This window comes from Tachyglossus aculeatus, chromosome 1 (genome assembly GCF_015852505.1).
Source record: "Tachyglossus aculeatus isolate mTacAcu1 chromosome 1, mTacAcu1.pri, whole genome shotgun sequence".
Classification (NCBI taxonomy): domain Eukaryota; kingdom Metazoa; phylum Chordata; class Mammalia; order Monotremata; family Tachyglossidae; genus Tachyglossus; species Tachyglossus aculeatus.
In genome coordinates this window covers 54,750,932-54,775,162 of record NC_052066.1, presented here as the reverse complement: position 1 = coordinate 54,775,162, position 24,231 = coordinate 54,750,932, and positions in this window count along the sequence as shown.

The following is a 24,231-nucleotide window of genomic DNA, read 5'->3' as shown; positions in this document are numbered from 1 at the left end:
GAGGAGATCAACTGCCTTCTCTAAAAATCCAACCCCTCCACCTGTGCATCCGACCCCATTCCTTTGCACCTTATTGAAACACTTGCCCCCTCCCTTCCTCCCTCCCTAACAGCCATCTTCAACTGTTTGCTCTCCAGTGGCTCCTTCCCTACTGCTTTCAAACATGCCCATGTCTCCCTTATCCTAAGAAAACCCTCCCTTGACGCTATGGCTCCCTCCAGTTATCATCCCATCTCTCTTCTACCATTCATCTCCAAACTCCTTGAGCAAATTGTCTGCACTGGCTATTTCTAGTTCCTCTCCTTCAATTCCCTCCTTGACCCTCTCCAAAATGGCTACCTTCCCTTTCACTCTACAGAAACCGCCCTCTCAAATGTCATCAGTGATCTCCTTCATGCCAAATCCAAAAGCCTCTACACCATTCTAATTCTTTTTGACCTCTCAGCTGCCCTCAACACTGTCAGCCTCCCACTTCTCCTGGAAACATTAACCAACCTTGGCTTCACTGACCTCTCCTAGTTCTCCTCTTATCTCTCTGGCTGCTCATTCTCAGGCTCTTTCACAGGATCCTCCTCTGCCTCCCAGCCCCTAACTGTGGGGGCCCTTCAAGATTCCATTCTGGGTCCCCTTCTATTCTCTATCTACACCCACTCCCTTGGAGAACTCATTCATTCGCTCCCATGGCTTCAACTACCACCTCTATGCAGATGATACCCAAATCTATACCTTCAAACCTGATCTCTCTCCCTCTTTGCAGCCTCACATTTCCTCCTGTCTTCAAGACATCTCTACCTGGATGTCCCACCATCACCTCAAGCTTACACATGTCCAAAACAGAACTCCTTATCATCCCACCTAAACCCTGTCCTCTCCTAGATTTTCCCATTACTGCAGATGGCACCACCATCCTACCTGTCTCACAAACCTATAAGCTTTATCATTATCTTTGTCATTATCTTTGACTCCCTAGTCATTCATTCATTCAATCATTTACTGAGCACTTACTGTGTGCAGAACACTGTGACAAGTGCTTGGGGAGTACAAGTTGGCAAAATATAGAGACGGCCCCTATCCAACAACGGGCTCACAGTCTACAAGGGGGAGACAGACAACAAAACAAAACATGTGGACAGGTGTCGAGTCATCAGAATAAATAAAAATAAAGCTAGATGCACATCATTAACAAAATAAATAGAATAGTAAATGTGTACAAGTAAAATAGAGTAATAAATCTGTACAAACATATATACAGGTGCTGTGGGTGGGGGGGGAAGGAGGTAGGGCAGGGGGGATGGGGAGGAGGAAAGGAAAAAGGGGGCTCAGTCTGGGAAGGCCTTCTGGAGGAAGTGAGGTCCCAGTAGGGCTTTGAAGGGAGGAAGAGAGCTAGCTTGGTGGATGGATTCATTCATTCATTCATTCATTCATTCATTTAATCGTATTTATTGAGCACTTACTGTGTGCAGAGCACTGTACTAAGCGCTTGGGAAGTACAAGTTGGCAATACATAGAGATGGTCCCTACCAAACAGTGGTCACCTGGCAGAGATGGACTTAGAACCCGGCAGAGATGGACTTAGAATCCGGCATCATGAAATGGAAAAAGCAAGGGCCTGGGTGTCAGAAGGTCACAAGTTCTAATCCCCGCTCCCCTACTTGTCAGCTGTGTGACCCTTGGCAAGACAGTTCACTTCTCTGTGCCTCAGTTACCTCATCTGCAAAATGGGGACTAAGACCGTTAGCCTCCCGTGGGACAACCCAATCACCCTGTATCCCCCCCAGTGCCTAGAACAGTGCTTTGCACATAGTAAGTGCTTAACAAATGCCATTATTATTATTATTATTATTATTCTCTGTGCCTCAGTTACCTCATCAATAAAAACAAGGATTAAGACCATGAGCCCCACATGGGACAGCGACTGTGTCCAACCCAATTTGCTGGTATCCACCCCAGCACTTAGTTCAGTACATGGCACTGCACTAGACTGTGAGCCCGTCATTGGATAGGGAGCGACTCTATAGGTTGCCGACTTGTACCTCCCAAGCGCTTAATACAGTGCTCTGCACACAGCAACGGGGCCCTCCCCATCCCCCCACCTTACCTCCTTCCCCTCCCCACAGCACCTGTATATATGTATATATGTTTGTATGCATTTATTACTCTATTTATTTATTCATTTTATTTTTACATATTTATTCTCTTTATTTTATTTTGTTAATATGTTTTGTTTTGTTCTCTGTCTCCCCCTCCTAGACTGTGAGCCCGCTGTTGGGTAGGGACCATCTCTATATGTTGCCAACTTGGACTTCCCAATCGCTTAGTACAGTGCTCTGCACACAGTAAGCACTCAATAAATATGATTGAATGAATGAATAAATATGAATGAATGAATGTCACATAGTAAGCACTTAAACACCACAATTGTTATGTGTGCTTTGCACATAGTAAGCACTTAACAAATGCCATTATTATTATTATTATTATTATTACTATTATTATTATTATTATTATGTGTGGAGGGAGGGCATTCCAGGCCAGGGGGAGGATGTGGGCCGGGGGTCAATGGCAGAATAGGTGAGAACGAGGCACAGTGAGTAGGTTAGTGGCAGAGGAGCAGGGGGTGCGGGCTGGGCTGTAGAAGGAGAGAAGGGAGGTGAGGTAGGAAGGGGTGAGGTGATGGAGAGCCTTGAAGCCAAGATCTCATTCAACCCACATATTCAATCCATCACTAATTCTGTCAGCTCCACATTCACAACATTGCTTAAATTTACCCTTTTCCTCTCCATCCAAATTGCTATCATGTTAATTCTATCACTTACTTTATCCCATCTTGATTACTGTATAAACCTCCTTGCTGACCTCCCAGGCTCCCCATCTCTACCCACTCTGGTCCACTTCATCCTTCTTCCGAGATCATTCTTATACAAAAACACTGAGGACTTGTTTCCCCACTCCTCAAGAACCTACTGGGGTTGCCCATCTACCTGTACATCAAAGAAAAACTCCTCAACGTTTGCTTTAAAGCACTCAATCACCTTGCCCCTTCCTACTTCACCTCACTACTCTCCTGTTACAACTCTGCCTGAACATTTCAATTCTCTAATGCTACTTTTCTCACTTTGTCTCATTCTCATCTACCTTGCTGCCAACCCCTCACCCACATTCTGCCTCTGGCCTGGAATGCCCTCTCTCCTCAAATCCAACAGACAATGACTTTCCCCCTCTTCAAAGCCTTACTGAAGGCACATTTTCTCCAAGAGGTCTTCCCTGACGAAGCCCTCCTTTCCTCTTTCACTCCCTTCTGCATCGGCCTGACTTGCTCCCCTTATTCAGCCCCATGGCACTTATGAATATATCTGTAATTCATTTAATCATATTAATGTCTGTCTCCTCCTCTGGAATGTAAGCTCACTGTGGGCAGGGAGTGTGTCTGTAGTATTAATAATAGTAATAATATAATTGTATTTGTTAAGCGCTTACTATGTATCAAGCATGGTTCTAAGCACTGGTGTAAATGCAAGGTAATTAGGTTGTCCCACATGGGGCTCACAGTCTTAATCCCCATTTTACAGATGAGGTAACAGGCACAGAGAAGTTAAGTGACTTGCCCAAAGTCACACAGCTAACAAGTAGTGGAGCTGGGATCAGAACCCACAACCTATGACTCCCAAGCCCATGCTCTTTTCACTAAGCCATGCTGATATTGTACTCTCCCAAACATTTAGTACAGTGTTTTGCACACAGTAAGTGATGATGATGATGGTATTTGTTAAGCACCATGTTACTAGCAATGTTCTAAGCACTAGGTTAGATACAAAGTAATCAGGCTGTCCCATATGGGGCCCACAGTCTTAATCCCCATTTTACAGATGAGGGAACTGTGGCACAGAGAAGTTAAGTGACTTGCCCAAGGTCACACAGCTGACAGGTGTGGAGCCGGAATTCAAACCCATGACTTCTGACTCCCAAGCCCAGGCTCTTTCCACTAAGCCACACTGCTTCTTAAGTGCTAATTAATACAATTGAATGAATGAATAAGGCCTGGGAAATTTTGGATATCAAGGAATAGGCTCAAAGATGGAGATAGAACCTGCATAGGTCCAACCCATTAGTCAATCGATTAATCAATATTATTTATTGAGCATTTACTATGTGCAGAGCACTGTGCTAAGTTCTTGGGAGATACAATAGAATTAGCAGACACTTTCCTTGCCCATAACAAGTTTACAGTCTAGAGGGGGAGACAGACATTAATATGAATAAATAAGTCATTGATATATAAATTACAAGTAGTAATTTACAAGTTGGGAGCCGGGGTGGGGCGATTATCAAATGTCCATAAGTCACATATCCAAGTGCATATATATTGCGGAAGGGAAAGTAAACTAGGAAAACAAGGGTTTAATCGGGGAAGGCCTCCTGGAGGACGTGGTGGAGTGTGGTGGTCTGGTGTATCTGGAGGGTGAGGAAGTTTCAGACTAGTAGGAGGACATGAGATAGAGATTTCTGGCAAGATAGATGAGATCAGAGCACACTGAGTAAGTTAGTGCTAGAGAAGCAAAGTTTGTGGGCTGGGTTAGGCTGTAGTAGGAGATCAGTGAGATGAGGTAGGATGGGGTGAGCTGATTGAGTGCTTTAAAACCAATGGTAAGGAATTTCTGTTTAATGAAGAGGTGAATGGGCAACCATTGGAAGTTCTTGTGGAATGGGGAGATATGGACTGAAAGGTTTTGTTGATAAATGACCCATTCATCAGAGTGTAGTATAGACTGGAGTGGGGAGAGACAGGAGGCTGGGAGGTCAGCGGGGATGCAGATGTCATCAAGACAAGATAGGACAAGTGCTTGGATCAGCATGGTAGCAGTTTGGATGGAGAGTAAAGAGTGGATTTTAGCAATGTTATGAAGGTAGAGCAGAGAGGACTTGGTAACAGACCTGAATATGTGGGTGGAATGAGAGAGCTGAATGGAGGATAACACCAAGGTTTGGGGCTTATGAGATAGAGGGGATAGTGGTACAGTGATGGGAAGGACAGGGGAGGACAGGGGTTGGGTGGGAGGATAAGGAGTTCAGTTTTGGAGATGTTTAATTTGAAATATCAAGTAGATACGTCCAGATAGATATGTCTGGAAGGCAGGAAGAAATGTGAAACTGCAGAGAAGGAGAGAGAGGTCAGGGCTGGAGATGTAGATTTGGAAATCATCCGCATAGATATGATAATTGAAGCCATGGGAGTGAACGAGTTCTCCAAGGGAGTGGGTGCAAATGGAGAATAGAACTGAGTCTTGAGGGACCCCCACTATCAGAGGTTCGGGGGGAAAAGGCAGGTCTTGAGGGACCCCCCACTATCAGAGGGTGGGAGGCAGAGAAGGAACCAGTAAAAGAGATCGAGAAGGAGCAGTTGGAGAGATAGGAGAACAAGAAAGGACAGTGTCAGTTAATCCAAGATTGGATAAAGTTTCAAGGAGAAGGGGGTGGTCTACAGTAGCAGAGGAGCCTGAGATGTCTAGGAGGATTAGGATAGAATAGAAACTATCAGGTTTGGTGAGAAGAAGGTCATTGATTATCTTAGAGAGGGCAGTTTTGTGGCTTGAAGGGGGAGGAAGCCAGATTGGAAAGGATCTAGGAGGGAACTGGAGGTAGAGACAGCAGGTGTAAACAATTCTCTCAAGAGGTTTAGAGAGAAATGATAGGAGGGAGATGGAGTGGTGACTGCAGAGAGCATTGGGTCAAGGAGGATTTTTTTTAGGATATGGGTTACAGAAGCATTTTTGAAAGCAGTGGGGAAGAAGCCATTGGAAAGCAAACAGATAAAGACAGTTGAGGAATGAGCCAATGTTTTAAAAGGGTATGAAGGGATGTGGTCAGAAGCACAGGTGGACGGGGTACATTTAGGGAGGAGGCCGGAGATTTCATTTTGAGTTACTGCAGGGAATATAGGGAGAGTCGAAGAGGGTGGAGAAGGGACGGGGTGATTTTAGAGAGATCAAGCCTGACGGTTTCAATTTTGTTGATGAAGTATGTGGCCAGATCATTAGGGGAAAGAGATAGTGGGGGTACGGGGACAGGAAGCTTGAGAAAGGAGTTAAATGTCTGGAACAACTTGGGGGGACTGAAGGAGAAGTACTGTTAGGAAGCGGAGAGGGTCAAATTGAAGCAGATAAGAATGAATTTTGGATGGACAAGATCAGAGAGCTATCCAGATTTCCTCCAATAGAACTCCCCATCTCAGGCACAAGAGCGGAGGAAGCGGACTGTAGAAGTGATCCAGGTATGTAGGTTAATGGTACAACTAACAACCAGAAGGACAAGGGAGCAAGGGAGTTCAGTTCAGTGAAGAGGGTGGTGTTGAGCATGTAGATTTTTGCATCGGGACAAGGTATGAATGGTGTACAAAGAAGTGTTAGGGTTAATATTAGTACACTAGTACCTAGCTAATGCAGAAGTGCTGAAGAGGTGGGTGGGAATACAACCTAGGCATCATCTTTAAACTTCAGGACAATTCTACAAAGCTTCCTCCTGTTTTCCCCAATGTCTTGTTCTGACAATCTCTGAGGATGTCACTGCGCAGTATCTGTGCCACGAAGAATTGTATTAGAACCCAGTTAGGGTTTTCCCTCATTGGATAGAATGTTGAAAACAAACGAGAACTTATTTACTACCAGTGACAAAGTCCAGAAACACAAATCAGCTCACTGACATTGAAACAATCTCACAGCAACACAACTCCGTTCGCCTGGAAGCATGAGAAGAATGGATAACAACAGGATAACTAAGCACCTGCTATCTAAGTAACTGAAAGTGACATACACCTGTGACCTTGTGCAAGTCACTTGACTTCCCTGCACCTCATTTCCCTCATCCGTAAAATGGGGATTAAGAGTGTGAGCCCCATGTGGGACAGGGACTGTGCCCAACCTCATTAACTTGTATCTTCCCCAGGGACTAGAACAGTGCTTGGCATATAGTAAGAGCTTAACAAGTACCATAATAATCATTATTATATCTTTTATTATTATTATAAATGATGAATAGAGCTAGGGAAGCACAGTCTCAAGCAATGAAATTTAGCAGTAAACTGTGGGGAGACCTCAACAGCAGACAGACCAGTCTGACATGCAGCAATTGGGAGAGGGGTCGTTCTCTTGGCAAAGATTGGGATGCCTAGAAATGGGTTAAAATACAGGAACAGGCCCTATATGGGACAAACCCATTAACACAGCAAAAGATCTATCCTTAATTCCAAAAAATGCAGTCAGGTGTATTGGTGTCAGCAGTCTTTTTAGCCCCAGTCGTAATAATAATAATTGTGACATTAAGCACTTACTATATGCCCAGCACTGTACTAAGCACTGAGGTAGATACAAGATAATCAGGTTGGACATAGTCCCTGTCCCACACAGGGCTTACAGTCTTAATCTCCATTTTACAGATGAAGGAACTGAGGCATGGAGAAGTGAGGTGACTTGCTGAAGGTCACACAGCAGACAAGTGACAGAGCTGGAATTAGAACCCAGATTTTCTGACTCCCAAGCCTGTGCTCTATCCACTAGGCTACATGGTGCCATCTTTGAAAAGGGAGAGCTGCCCTTCATTTAAGACTTTTTTTCATGTTATAGAAACTATACCTAGAAAATAGGCCATAAAATGAATATGAGGATTCCCCAAGTCCATTAAAAGCAAAAATTATCGTGATGTTAAAAACTTAATACTGGGTTCTGTAGATTTATCAGATTAAAAAACACAAGGAGGTATTTGTTAGGCACTTATTACGTGCCAAGCGCTGCATTAAGCACTAAGGTAGATACAAATTAGATACAAGGTAGGGTTAGATACAATCCCTGTCCCAAACAGTACACACATTCTAAGTAGGAGGGGGAACAGCTATTGAATCCCCATTTTACACATGAGGAAACTGAGGCACAAAGAAAGTAACTGACTTGCCCAAGGTCACACAACAAGTAAGCGGCAGAGTCAGAATTAGAACACGAGTCCTCTGAATCCCCGACCCGTGGTCTTTGCACTAAACCAGGTAGCTTTTTAAGGTAGTGGTAAAACATATTTATTATCTTTCAAAGTAACTGACCTCTTTCCTGTTTAGTATCAGTTGCAAGGAAAATGTAATTAAATAATTTGCAATTGCATACGTAATATATATCAAAACAGAAATTGTTCATCTTCATCTCCTTAATGCTGCATCAACTTAATCATAGTAAGGCAATCATACCCAGGAGACCACCTTTCAGGGAGTTTATCACACTTCACTGAAGGGGATCAAATCAATTGAAAAGAAAGAAGTGATGCAGTGAATTATTTCATGATGGCATTCATATTTTCCTATGACCTCCCAAAATAGTATCTGCGTTTTTACCCGAAAATGAGCTACTCTCGGTAAGCTCAGAGCAAGAAACAAAACTAAATCTTATCAAAGTAGGCTTTCAAAATGTTGCCAGCCTAGTAGTGATTTAGTTCCAGACAGCTGAAATAACTTACAACCCTGCTGTCCTCATGACCAGAATGAAAAAGTAATGACAACTGTCCTCATGACCAGGATGAAAAAGTAATGATAACTGCAGGAGAAGTTTAAAGTTCAAGCAGCTTCAAGAAGCCACACTGAAGCCACAGGAACAATGACCTTTATGAGAGAAATGTCAGCTTTGAAAGTATCCTCATCTGTAAAGGGCATTTCATTGCCTAAATGAATTTACTTCTTATAAACTGCAAATGACATGGTAACATTCAACTGTCAGTATAATCACCATCCTATTTTTGCTTGAATGCATGGAAATCAATTGATACATCATTTAATCTTTTTTTTCTGTCTCATTTATTTTTAGCCCCAAATTAACTGAACCATAGCAGTAAAACACTGGACCCCATATCCCATTCATCCCCCACTGTCCCAGAGAAGAAGAGAATTAAGGGAAGATGAAAAGAGAGATTTTAGAGGGTTGAGTTTTGATGGAGCTGTAGCCGTTTCTGTAGTCACATCATCATATTTAGGGGAGTGACAAGCAAACATGTTCCCCATAATTTCCCGGGTAGCACATTTGGATTTTCTGTGTTGTTGAATGGGGGATTCTGAATCCACATATTATGTGTGATCAGTATGCTGAGATTTTGGGCCATCCTCCAGACTATAAGCATGTTGTGGGCAGGGAATGAGTTTACCAACTCTGTCGTACTGTACTCTCCCAAGCCCTTAGTTCAGTGTTTTGCACACAGTTAGCTCTGAGCAAATACCATGGACTGACTGATTAATTGATTGTTTATCTGTACGTGGCAGAAAGCTTGGCTTCAGATGATTGCTGGCAGGTAACTGATGTCATTCCCAAACCAAGAATGAAATATCCATTAGTCAATATTATTTGTTAAGTTCCTACTGTGTTTAGAGTATGGTACTAATATTTTGCAGAGAATAGCTAGCAAGATGATCCTGCCCTCCACCAATTTATAATCTAGTAGATAGGAGAAGCCCCTCTAAGGATAGCACCTGGAGAGTTTCCAGTACTCTACAAGTCTCAATTACGAGAGGGAGAGTCAAACACAGAGATACCCGTTCCATTCCTATCTTGGGCAGTGGCTAGTGAGTGGAAGGCAATCGGCTACAAGTCAAAACTCACCTGTACTGGGCAGCAGCGGTGTGGGACAGAGTTGAGGGCAGAGATTCAGGTTTACTATATGGAAGAAGACAAGGGTAAACTACTTCTGTATTTTTACCAAGAAAACTCTATAGATATACTACCAGAATTATTGTAGATGGAGCTGGGGCGTACTGGGAGAGATGTGTCCATGGAACTCTGTGGGTTGGAGATGACTTCCCAAACTGAGCCCCCTCCTTTCTCTCCCCCTCCCCATCCCCCCCGCTTTACCTCCTTCCCCTCCTCACAGCACCTGTATATACGTTTGTACATATTTATTACTCCATTTTACTTGTACATATTTACTATTCTATTTATTTTATTTTGTTAATATGTTTTGTTTTGTTGTCTGTCTCCCCCTTCTAGACTGGGAGCCCACTGTTGGGTAGGGACCGTCCCTATATGTTGTCAACTTGGACTTCCCGAGCGCTTAGTAGAGTGCTCCGCACACAGTAAGCGCTCAATAAATATGACTGAATGAATGAATAAATTTTACTTTTACATATCTATTCTATTTATTTTATTTTGTTAATATGTTTTGTTTTGTTGTCTCTCTCCCCCTTCTAGACTGTGAACCCACTCTTGGGTAGGGACCGTGTCTATATGTTGCCAACTTGTACTTCCCAAGCGCTTAGTACAGTGCTCTGCACACAGTAAGCGCTCAATAAATACGATTGAATGAATGAATGAATTTTACTTGTACATATCTATTCTATTTATTTTATTTTGTTAATATGTTTTGTTTTGTTGTCTGTCTCCCCCTTCTAGACTGGGAGCCTGCTGTTGGGTAGGGACCGTCTCTATATGTCGCCAACTTGGACTTCCCGAGCGCTTAGTACAGTGCTCTGCACACAGTAAGCGCTCAATAAATACGATTGCATGAATTAATGAATACGATTGAATGAATGAATGAGGAGCTGCGAGGGCGCCCCCTGCTGGCCGAGTCCAAGAGCTGCAGGGGAATGCGCGAGCTCAGAGGATCCCCAAGCACCAGTTGATTTGGAGGGGACGGGAGAAGCTGAGAGGGCGCCCTCTGCTGGCCGAGTCCAACAGCTGCAGGCCAATCCCCGCACACTCCCCTGATTTAGGGGCGACGGGAGAAGCTGCGAGGGCGCCCTCTTCTGGCAGGGCCCGAGAACTGCAGGGAAATTCCCGGCCCCAACCAATCCGCGCCCCACTGAATGTGAGCCCATTGTTGGGTAGGGACCGTCTCTATATGTTGCCAACTTGTACTTCCCAAGCGCTTAGTACAGAGCTCTGCACAAAGTAAGCGCTCAATAAATACGATTGAATGAATGAATGAATGAATGAATGAATGTGGGTGGGGGGGACGGGAGGAGCTGCGAGGGCGCCCTCTGTTGGCCGAGCCCTGGAGCTGCAGGAGAGTCCCCAGCCACAGCCAATCCCCAAGGACCAATCAATCAATCGTATTTATTGAGCGCTTCCTGTGTGCAGAGCACTGTACTAAGCGCTTGGGAAGTACAAGTTGGCAACATATAGAGACAGCCTTTACCCAACAGACCAGTTGATGGGGGGGGGGGGGGAGGAGCTGCGAGGGCGCCCTCTGTTGGCCGATCCCAGGAGCTGCAGGAGATTCCCCGGCCACAGCCAATCATCTCCGCGCCCCACTGAATGGGGGGCGGGCCGGGAGGAGCTGCGAGGGCGCCCTCTGCTGGCCGAGCCCAGGAGCTGCAGGAGAGTCCCCGGCCCCAGCCAATCCCCAAGGACCAATCAATCAATCGTATTTATTGAGCGCTTCCTGTGTGCAGAGCACTGTACTAAGCGCTTGGGAAGTCCAAGTTGGCAACATATAGAGACAGCCTTTACCCAACAGACCAGTTGATGGGAGGGGGGGGTGGGGAGGAGCTGCGAGGGCGCCCTCTGTTGGCCGAGCCCTGGAGCTGCAGGAGAGTCCCCGGCCACAGCCAATCTCCGCGCCCCACTGAATGGGGGGCGGGCCGGGAGGAGCTGCGAGGGCGCCCTCTGCTGGCCGAGCCCAGGAGCTGCAGGAGAGTCCCCGGCCCCAGCCAATTCCCAAGGACCAATCAGTCAATCGTATTTATTGAGCGCTTACTGTGTGCAGAGCACTGTACTAAGCGCTTGGGAAGTACAAGTCGGCAACGTATAGAGACGGTCCCTACCCAACAGACCAGTTGCTGGGGCGGGGGACAGGAGGAGCTGGGAGGGCGCCCTCTGCTGGCCGAGCCCAAGAGCTGCAGGAGAGTCCCCGGCCACAGCCAATCATCTCCGTGCCCCACTGAATAGGGGGCGGGCCGGGAGGAGCTGCGAGGGCGCCCTCTGTTGGCTGAGCCCAGGAGATGCAGGAGGGACCCCGGCTCCGCGGGAGAAAACGGGAACAGCTGCAAGGGCGTCCTCTGCTGGCCCAGCTCGCGAGCTGCAGGAGAGTCAGCCTTCTAGACTGTGAGCCCACTGTTGGGTAGGGACCATCTCTATATGTTGCCAACTTGTACTTCCCAAGCGCTTAGTACAGTGCTCTGCACACAGTAAGCGCTCAATAAATTGATTGATTGAGAGTCCTTGCACCCCGCTAAGACTCCCCCTACCACCTTTTCCTCTGCTCCTCCTCCCCTCCCCATCGCTACCACTCCCTCCCTCTACCCTACCCCCTTCCTCTCCCCCAGCACTTGTGTATATTTATAACTATTTATCACTCTATTTATTTGCCCCACGTGGGACAACTTGATTACTTTGTATCCTTCTAGACTGTGAGCCCACTGTTGGGTAGGGACTGTCTCTATACGTTGCCAACTTCTACTTCCCAAGCGCTTAGTACAGTGCTCTGCACACAGTAAGCGCTCAATAAATATGATTGATTGGTTGATCCTTCCCAGCACTTAGAACAGTGCTTCGCACATAGTAAGCGCTTAACAAATGCCATTATTATTATTATTATTAATGATGTATATATATTTCTATAATTCTATTGATCTATTTCAATGATATTGACACCTCTCTACTTGTTTTGTTGTCTGTCTCCCCCTTCTAGACTGTGAGCCCGTTGTTGGGTAGGGGTTGTCTCTATCTGTTGCCGAATTGTACTTTCCAAGCGCTTAGTACAGTGCTGTGCACACAGTAAGCGCTCAATAAATATGATTGAATGAATGACTGAGAGCGGATAAGTATGAAGGGGAAAGCTGGTTAAATGGTTCAGAGCTGATGGTCAGGAGTTTTTATTCCAAGTGGTGAGAAATGAACAACCACTGAAGGTTTTAAAGGACTAGGAAGCTGTGTTTTAGAACAACACTGTAAATATATAATCCAGGCAGCAGAGGCTGGAGACAGGGAGATCAGCAAGAAGGCTGATGCAGCAATCATGTCAGAATACGGCAAGTGTCTGGATCTGTGTGTTGGACTCATATTAATTCATTCAATCGTATTTATTGAGTGCTTACTGTGTGCAGAGCACTGTACTAAGCGCCTGGGAAGTACAAATTGGCAACATATAGAGATGGTCCCTACCCAACACCGGGTTCACAGTCTAGAAGGGGGAGACAGACAACAAAACATATTAACAAAATAAAATAAATAGAATAAATATGTACAAATAAAATAGAGTAATAAATACGTACAGACATATATACATATATACAGGTGCTGTGGGGAGGGGAAGGAGATAAGACGGGAGGATGGGGAGGGGGAGGAGAGGGAAAGGAAGCAGGAGGCTCAGTCTGGGAAGGCCTCCTGGAGGAGGTGAGCTCTCAATAGGGCTTTGAAGGGAGGAAGAGAACTAGCTTGGTGGATGTGCGGAGGGAGGGCATTCCAGGCCAGGGGGAGGACGTGGGCCGGGGGTCGACGGCGGGACAGGTGAGAATGAGGCACGGTGAGCAAATTAGTGGCAGAGGAGCTGAGGGTGCAGGCTGGGCTGTAGAAGGAGAGAAGGGAGGTGAGGTAGGAAGGGGCGAGGTGATGGACAGTCTTGAAGCCGAGGGTGAGGAGTTTTTGCCTGATGCATAGGTTGATTGGTAGCCACTGGAGATTTTTGAGGAGGGGAGTAAGATGCCCAGAGCATTTCTGCACCAAGACGATGTGAGCAGCGGCGTGAAGTATGGACTGAAATGGGGAGAGACAGGAGGATGGGAGATCAGAGAGGAGGCTGATGCAGTAATCCAGTCGGGATAGGATGAGAGATTGAACGAGCAGGGTAGAGGTTTCGATGGAGAGGAAAGGGCAGATCTTGGCGATGTTGCGGAGGTGAGACCGGCAGTTTTTGGTGACAGATTGGATGTGAGGGGTGAACGAGAGAGCGGAGTCGAGGATGACACGAAGGTTGCGAGCTTGTGAAACAGGAAGGATGGAAGTGCTGTCAACAGTGATGAGAAAGTTAGGGAGAGGGCAGAGTTTGGGAAATGGGGAAAAGTCCTGAAATGTTATGGAGGATTTGGTACCAACTGAAACCAAATGGATTTCAAACTCAATATGGTGACTGAAATAGAAAGAGGGATTGCTAAGTTTGCAGTTTTCAGAGATGGGAAGGAGTGTGTTTTCGACTGTGATAGAAAAGTTGGATGGAGGAAAAATTTGGGAGAGAAGATTAGTTCAGTTGGGACATAGTGAGGGTTGGATGTTGGTGGGAAAACTGCCCGGCTGTTTGTGACATCTTTACTGATGCCTGTGCTTCCATATCTCTAAAATGAATATGAAAATAGGATCCCTTATGAATCTTTTAGATGAGATTAGTAAAAAGAACATCTGCAGAGTACTCAGAGCATTCCTAAGCAAGTGATATTTATATACAGTACGAGACTGCATAATTTCCTATAAATGATATTTATACTTGGATGTTACACCAGCCTCGAATAATCAATGATTTCACAAACGTGGGCAAGATTGTTCTGGTTTATGTTGGAGAAGCTGCTACAAATGGAACAATGTTTGTTAACTGATGGACAGGTTACCTCCCTGAAAGATTTTTCATCTGTCCCTTATTATAATGCTAATCTAATCAAATAATTGTATGTGTCTATAAAAAGGCTTTGGCCATGCTTGGTAAGAGGGATACATTCCGCATAATAAGTTTGAGCTCCGTTAACATAATTGGTTTTGTTTCTATCAAAATTGCACATTGTTAGAGAATCTCTACATTGTCATTCCTGGCTCAGTTTTTTTTAATGTTTCTAATTCAGATTTACTCAGATTCGTGCACTCATGTACAGAAAAAAAAATGAAGCAAAGAATCCCTCTCCCACTCATGTTCAATACATCATCTCAGTATCACTGGCTATTATTTACTTCCATCATGAGTATGTACATTGCCTCTATGTAGTTTCTAACAAAAGTTAGTATTCCCACAGGAAGTCAATCAGCTATGAAATAAAGCAGGAAATTATTTTAAATAAAACAGCAAGTCATCTTTGAACAAATGGTAAGCCTGAGTTGCTATGACTACTTCTAATTCATCCTACCATTTACCTGCCTTTTAACTTTGCCCCCTAAATGTTAAATGATGCTACCAGGCAGGCTATATTTTGCTCTTTTCTGCTGACTATTAATATCTTGCTCTTTCTCACTGACTGGCTCCCCAAGAAGCTCCTCTTTGTGAACATGAAATTTCTCTAGTGTGTATAAATATACATGAATATGAAGACAGAGACAAAAAGTCCTCTAGACTGTAACCTCGTTGTGTGTAGGAAATGTGTCTGCTTTGTTGTTGTGCAGAACTCTCCCAAGTGTTTAGTACAGTGCCCTGCACACAGTAAGCACTCAATAAATATGATGGATTGATTGATTGATTGAGAGGAAGCAGGGAACTTAGAGAGAGCCCAGAAAGGTCTGGAAGGGAACAGGAGCCATGGAGGCAAGCACAGTCTCCCTCCTCCCCAAGGCTGGCAGACTGTTGTTGTCTCAGTAATTGTCTGAGCTCATTTTGGGCAGGGAACACATCTGCTAATTCCACTGTACTGTACTTTTCCAAGCACTTAGCGCAGTGCTCTGAACATAGTAAGTGCTCAATAAATACCACTGATTGATTGATGTCCTATTACTTGAAAAAATTTAAATTTTTCCCTCCCAATTCCCCACACAATCAGTTTTTCTTTTCTCATGTGCCACTCTGAAAATTTATGTTCTGAGAGCACTACCATAATAATAATAGTAACAATAATAATAATGACAATAATAGTATTTTCAAGCACTTACTATATGTCAAGCACTGTAGTAAGGTAATAAGGTGAAACACAGTTCCTATCATACATGGGGCTCACAGTCTAACCTGGAAGGATAATAGGCATTTAATTCCATTTTACATCTGAAGGGACTGAGGAATGGAGGAGTTAAGTGATTTGGCCAAGTTTACCCAACTGACAACTGGTTGAGCCAGGATTGTGCTCCAGGACTGATTTATGGGAATACATTGTGGTTTATCTTGTTCTGCCTTTTAATGGAGAATATGGCATGGAGGTGATTCTGTGAAACTTCTCAAGGAGCCAGACATGCCTTCTGTGGTAAGTTTAGCTCTCACAGCTATGCAGAAGGTTGGATTTCACCAATACCTTTGATTAGGCAGAGTGATTGATGTCTTTTCACCAAACTACTTGCAAATCTCACAAAATAATAATAATAATAATAGTTTTGGAGCTTGTTAAGCACTAATTTGGTGCTCAGCATTGTACTAAGCACCGATGATGATGATTATGGTACTTGCTAAGTGCTTACTGTGTGCCAAACACTGTTCTAAGTGCTGGGATAGATATAAGTTAATCAGGTTGGATGCAGTCCCTGTCCCACATGAGGCTCAAAGTCTAAGTAGGAGGGAGTAGAATTGAATCCCCATTCTACAGATGTGTTAACTAAGGCCCCGGGAAGTTAAGTGACTTGCCCAAGGCCTCACAGCAGACAAGTGACAGAGCTGGAATTAGAACCCAGTTCCTTTCACTCCCAGGCCCACGCTCTTTCCCTAGACAACACTGCTTCCCAACATCAGTGGTAACTCACCTAGATTTCACTTTCTTTGTGCATCTTTGGAGAACCTACCACCTAAAGAGCAGAAATCATCGATAGTATTAACTATAAATAGTAACAACTGCCTATTAATGAAAAATGTCTCTATAGAAGAGAGGGCTGGAGGCTTTGTTGGCTGGTGAATTCAAATAACATCCCCAGACCTTTTCAGCTCTTCATTTGATCATATTTATTTCTTGCTAACACTGAATTTATTTAGGAAGAAAAAAGAATTGCATTCTCAAGTTGACAAGAAATTTATGAGTTAATACTTCTGTCCTGCCCCCAAATATGAGGAAAACGTGGGGAGGAAATGTAAATGAAAGAAAAGGAAATTGAACTCTTGAGAAATAATTGAAATAGAAAACAAACTAGGTAGTAAAAAAGCAATTAGATACCATGCATCAAATATGTCTCTGGGCAGAAAAAAAAGCAAAAACAATTACAGACTCAGTAAAAAGTTAATTCCTAAACTAGAACAACAACAAAGGGATAAAGTAGAGCAGTTATTCTTAGCAAAGGAAATCTATTTGCATGGAGAAGTCGGTGTTATTCTCAGCTGCTGCTTTTGTTTCTAGTGAGTCCTCAATGCCTATCTCTGCTCTTTTAAATTTCAACAAAATTTTCCAAGCAACAAATGGGAATGGACAACAATGTAATAATGATGGTATTTGTTAAGCGTTTACTATTTGCAGAGCACTGTTCTAAGCGCTGGGGGGATACAAGGTGATCAGGTTGTCCCACGGGAGGCTCACAGTCTTAATCCCCATTTTACAGATGAGGGAACTGAGGCCCAGAGAAGTGAAGTGACTTGCCCAAAGTCACACAACTGACAATTGGTGGATCCGGGATTTGAACCCATGACCTCTGACTCCAAAGCCCATGCTCTTTCCAGTGAGCCACGTAGAATTTATCATGTCCAACAAATGTAAATGTCCAACCAATAGTCATCCCAGCACTTAGAACAGTGCTTTGCACATAGTAAGAGCTTAACAAATGTCATTATTATCTACATATCTATTCTATTTATTTTATTTTGTTAGTATGTTTGGTTTTGTTCTCTGTCTCCCCCTTTTAGACTGTGAGCCCACTGTTGGGTAGGGACTGTCTATATGTTGCCAACTTGTACTTCCCAAGAGCTTAGTACAGTGCTCTGCACACAGTAAGCGCTCAATAAATACAATTGATGATGATGATGATGATGATGATGATGATTATCTACTGCAGGTAAAATTTAGCTTAGGGGAGCCCTAGGTTTCAATCAATTAATAGTATTTATTGAGCACCTACTGTGTGTCAATCACCTAACTAAGCATGTGGGCGGGTGCAATAGAGTTAGTAGCTTTGACCTTTGCCCTCAAGGAATTTACCAACTAGGGGCTGGGAGATGTGTGTGTGTTGGGGTAGGGGACATTGGGAGTGGTGGAAGAGGGGCCCTCCAGAGCTAAAAAAATTAAAGACAGGATAAAAAAGGAAAAGTAAATATGTACATGGGTTAGGGCTTAAGTATTCTCTCCCCTCACTTATTACAGTGCTCTGCCCACAGTAGGTACTTGATAAATACTATTACTACTGCTACTACTTAAGTACTAGGGTAGGTAAAACATGTACATAAGAGATACAGAAGAGTTTGAGCATACGAATGTTTAACTGATGCCAAGGTCCGAAGTAATATTAAGGGGAGATAACCTGAGGAGAATAGAAACTAATCTGGGGGACTCCTAAAGAAGATGAAATTTCAGAAGGGCTATAAAAACAGGGAGGGCTGAGGTCTATTTGGTATGAGAGTGGAGGGAGTTTCAATCAGTGGGAAAAGTGTGAAGGCAGGGTCTTATCTACCAGTAGCATTATAGTCTCCCAAGTGCTTAGTACAGTGCTGCTCACAAAGTAAGTGTTCAGTAAATACCATTGATTAATTGAACAAGTGATTGACAGTGAGGCACAGTGAGTAGATAAATTTGGAATGAAGAGTACAAGCTGCAGTGTAATGGAAGAAGAGTTTTGAAGGTTAATAGTTCAAATTCAAGGCAGGATAATCTTAAACTTGTAGTCTTAAATTTAGAGAAGCAGTGTGGCTTAGTGGAAAGAGCATGGGCTTGGGAGTCAGAGGATGCGGGTTCTAATCCTGGCTCGGCCACTTGTCTGCTGTGTGACCTTGGGCAAACCATTTAACATCTCTGTGCCTCAGTTAGCTCCTCTGTAAAATGGAGATTAAGACTGTGAGCCCCATGTGGGACAACCTGATTATTTTGTATCTACACCAGCACTTAGTACTGTGCTTGGCACATAGTAAGAACTTACCAAATACCATAATTATAATTTTTTTTTCTTGGGCTTTGGAAACTCTAGTCTTTCGGCATTTCAGTGTACTCTACCCTGCACCAGGAGTCGAGGCACAGATCTGGAAGACAGCAAAGGAAAAGTATTGGTTCATGCTAAATTGATGTTAAATTTTGTAACCTCCATTGGACTGTAATAATAATAATAGTACTACCAATAGTAGTATCTGTTAAGCACTTGCTATGTGCCAGGCACTGGCCTAAGTGCTGGGGTGGTTACAAGGAACTCAGGTTGGGACATAGTCCCTGTCCTATATGGGGCTCGTAGTCTTAATCCCCATTTTACAGATGACGGAACTGAGGCACAGAGAACTTAAGTTACTTGCCCAAGATCACACAGAAGATAAGTTCCTTAAATGTAGATATCATGTCTTTGTCTTCCTTGTATTCATCCAAGTGCTTAAAACAGTGCTCTGCAGAGAGTATATGGGCAATAAATGCCTTTGATTCATTGATAAGGGTGAGTGTAAGGGACAGGTATAGACTGTCAAACCTTGAGCCTAATGTTATATTTTCTAGGGGTGTAGTGTTTCTGCTAACAAAACTGATTTTATAAATCAGTATCATTTATTGGTCACATCATTATTATTATTATTATTATTATTATTGTTATACAATACAAGAGTGCTGGGTGTTTTTTAAAAGTGTCACTATGTTCCAGGATCTATTCTCAGTGCTAGGATAGGCAAGTGGCAGAGTGGAATTAGAACCCAGGGCCTCTGACGTCAAGGCCCATGCTGATGAGCAGATCACTGTACTAAGAGCTTGAGGAAGTACAATAGAATTTATAAACCTGACGCTTGCTCCCAAAGGACTTACAGTCTAGTAGGGAAGACAGTCGCTAAAATCAATTGCAGTTAGCGGTGATCAAGAGAGTACAAAGATATCATCTGAAATCAGATTTCCTCCAGGAAGCTTTCCCTGATTAATCTCTCATCTCCCCACATTATCTGCCTTATACCATCTCTCCAGGACTACTGTGTCACCTAGGCATTGGATAGTCTCCAAGATAGAAAATCGCTCACTCCTCTCTTCCTCCTACCTGTTACTCATTTCAGTGTCTGGCTCCTCAATCAAACAATTGTATTTATCAAGCACTTACTGTGTGCCGAGCACTGCACTAGGCACTTGGGATAGGGTGAGCCCATTGTTGGGTAGGAATTGTCTCTATTTGTTGCCGAATTGTATTCTCCAAGCGCTTAGTACAGTGCTCTGCACACAATAAGTGCTCAATAAATACGATTGAATGAATGAATAAGAGTACAATACAGTAGAGTTGATAGACACATTCTCTGTCCACAACCAGTTAACAGTCTAGGGGGGAGACAGTGATATAAATAAATGATTATTCATTCAATCGTATTTATTGAGCACTTACTGTATGCAGAGCACTGTACTAAGTGCTTGATTATGGATATTAAGTGCTGTGGGGATGAACAAGGGGTGCAAATCCTAGTGCAAGGGGAAATGAGGGTTTAGTCAGGGAAGGCCTCTTGGAGGAGGTCAATCAATCAATCAATCAATCACATGCACTGAACATTTAATAATACCAATAATAAAATTATGGTATTTGTTAAGCACTTACTATGTGCCAAGCACTGTTCTAAGAACTGGGGGAGATGCAAGGTAATCAGGTTGTCCCACATGGGGCTCACAGTCTTAATCCCCATTTTCCAGATGAGGTAACTGAGGCACAGAGAAGTGAAATGACTTGCCCAAGGTCTCACAGCAGACAAGTGGTGGAGCAGGGATTAGAATCCACGACCTCTGACTCCCTAGCCTGTGCTCTTTCCACTAAGCCATGCTATTTCTCCTCATACTCTTACTGTGTGCAGAGCACTATCTTAAGTACTTGAAAGAGTAAGATATAATGGAGTTGTGCTTTTAATAAGGGATGAAGGTGGGGAGAGTCGGCTATTAAGAGGGAAGGCATTCCAGGCCAGATGCAGGAGGTGGGCAAGAGGTCAGCAGTGAGATGGACAAGATCGAGCCCGTCAGTAAGTTGACATTAGAAGAGCAAAATGTGCTGCCGGCTGGGTTGTAGTAGGAAATCAGTGAGGTAAGGTAGGAAGGGGAGAGGTGATTGAGTACTTTAGAGCCAATTGTAAGGAGTTTCTGCTCGATGCAGAGGTGGATGGGCATCTACTGGAGGTTTCTGAGGAGTGGAAAACTATGGGCTGAATGTTTTTGTAGAAAAATGATCTGGGAAGCAGAGTTAAGTATGGACTGGAGTGGGGAGAGACAGGAGGCAGGAGGTCACCAAGGAGAATAATGCAGTAATCAAGGTGGGATAGGATAAGTGCTTGGATTAGCCTGGAAGTAGTTTGGATGGAAAGGAAAGGGCAGATTTTAGCGATGTGGTGAAGGTTGAAGGGTGATGGGTGAAGGTTGACAGGATTTGGTGGTAGACCAAGTGAGAGGCAGCGTTGCTCAGTGGAAAGGGGTCAGGGCTTTGGAGTCAGAGGTCATGGGTTTAAATCCCAGCTCCGCCAATTGTCAGCTGTGTGACTTTGGGCAAGTCACTCCACTTCTCTAGGCCTCAGTTCCCTCATCTGTAAAATGGGGATTAAGACTGTGAGCCCCCTGTGGGACAACTGGATCACTTTGTAACCTCCCCAGAACTTAGAACAGTGCTTTGAACACAGTAAGTGCTTAATAAATGCCATTAATATTATTATTAGACTGAATTTGTGGGTTGAAGTCAAGGATGAGCCAAGAGTACCACCAAAGTTACGAGCTTGTGAGTCAAGGAGGATAACGGTGCTAAATCCACCACTTGAGGTGGATCCATCTTTCATTCATTCATTCATTCAATTGTATTTATTGAGCGCTTACTGTGTGCAGAGCACAGTACTAAGTGCTTGGGAAGTACAAGCTGGCAACATATAGAAAAGGTCCCTACCCAACAGTGGGCTCACAGCCTAGAAGGGGGAGACAGAGAACAAAACCAAACATAGTAACAAAATAAAATAAATAGAATATGTACAAGTAAAATAAATAGAGTAATAAATATGTACAAACATATATACATATATACAGGTGCTGTGGGGAAGGGAAGGAGGTAAGGCAGTGGGGATGGAGAGGGGGAGGAGGGGGAAAGGAAGGAGGGGGCTCAGTTTGGGAAGGCCTCCTGGAGGAGGTGAGCTCTCAGTAGGGCTTTGTAGGGAGGAAGAGAGCTAGCTTGGCAGATGTGGGGAGGGAGGGCATTCCAGGCCAGGGGGATGACTTGGGCCTGGGGTCAATGGTGGGACAGGAGAGAATGAGGCACAGTGAGGAGATTAGTGGCAGAGGAGCGGAGGGTGTGGGCTGGGCTGTAGAAGGAGAGAAGGGAGGTGAGATAGGAGGGGGAGAGGTGATGGACAGCCTTGAAGCCGAGGGTGAGGAGTTTCTGCCTGATGCATCTTTGCTAAATCTATCCTTGAGGGCAGGGAGCTTGTCTACCAACTCTATTCTGGTGTACTCATCCAATTGCTTAGTTCAGTCTGCTGTAAAGAGTAAGTGTTCAACAAATACTATTGATTATTGATTGATTGATGGGCAGATATGAGCCATTGAAAGGGCTGTGGGCTAGTTGGCTAGTTTCCCCTCTAGACAGTAAACCCGTTTTGGGCAGGGATTGTTTCTCTTTATTGCTGTATTTTACTTTCCTAGTTCTTAGTACAATGCTCTGCACACAATAAGTGCTCAATAAATGACTGAATGAATGAATGAAAAGGGAAAGAGCAATGGCCTATCATTATACCATCTCGATGACAATTAATACAACTGCAATGTTTCCCAAAAGTGTTAAAATTTAGAATGATCATATTCTGATTAGTAAATAACCAGGTAGATACAATAGAAGATATTCCTTTTTAAATATGAAAAAGCAACAAGTAAATAACACTGAAATCTCCAGAGGATGAAACAAGTTCCTTTTTCAAAGTTTAGCCATTCATTATGGTCCACATTTTTCCAAATAATGTTAAGAGTAAACCACATAACCTCAGATTATTTGACCCTGGAAAAGAGTTACATCTAAGTGAATGACATAGTGTTAGAAGGAACAAATTTTTTTTTATTAAAACCAAAAGGGGCAGGGGTGAGCATACCAATGGTTGCTTTTTTTTTCTGAAGAGCTGTGTCAGCCTCTTTTGGTAGCCAGGGTTGAGGGAAAGTAAGGACAGAAAAGGAGATGTAATAAAAATTCAAGTCAACCACATACAGAAAATTAAATCTCCAAAACTCAGCCCAGGATTCCACCATCCACCTTAAGCACTAATTCAGTGCAGGGCACATATTGTGCAAGTTCAGCCCGTTGTTGGGTAGGGATTGTTTCCATCTGTTGCCAAATTGTACTTTCCAAGCACTTAGTACAGTGCTCTGCACGCAGTAAGCACTCAATAAATACTATTGAATGAATGAATGAATGAATAGCTAACTTCTTAAGGCAAGTATCACGGCCTCGTGGATAGAGCAGGAGCTTGGCAATCAGAAGAACATGGGTTCTAATGTGACCTCTGCTACTTGTCTGCTCTGTGACCTGAGGCTAGTCACTTAACTTTTCTGTGCCTCAGTTCATTTCATCTATAAAATGGGGATTAAGACTGTGAATACGATGTGGAACAGGGACTTTGTCCAACCCTATTATAATAATAATGATGACATTTGTTAAGCACTTCCTATGTGCCAAGCATGGTTCTAAGCACTGGAGTAGATACAAGGTAATCAGGATTTCCCATGTGGGGCTTACAGTCTTAATCCCCATTTTACAGATGAGGTATCTGAGGCACAGAGAAGTTAAGTGACTTATCCAAAGTCACACAGCTGATAAGCGGCAGAGCTGGGATTAGAACCCACAACCTCTGACTCCCAAGCCCATTCTCTTTCCACTAAGCCACTCTGCTTCTCTATTATTTTGCATCTACCCTGGCACGCAGGACAATGCCTGGCATGCAGTAAGTGCTTAACAAATACCATTATTATTATTATCATCAATGAACAGATCTGGTCCAGCCTAATTCTTAATCATTCATATTTATGGAGCACTTACTGTGTGCAGAGCACTGCACTCCTGGTACTCTTAGAGCCCCATTACCCCGCCCGCTCCAACTCTGTTCTGGCCTGGTACAGACAGTTTTTCCTGGGAAAAAAAAAAGATGACTTTTGGAAGAAAATCAAAGAGAGCTGAGGCAAATGGCTTGCTGTACAGGGCACACCCTTCAAAATATGCAACTCAAGGAGACACAATTAACTGCAAAAATTTCTCCACCCAAGTCACACCCATAAAGCTGGAGTATTAAGAATGGTAAAAAAAA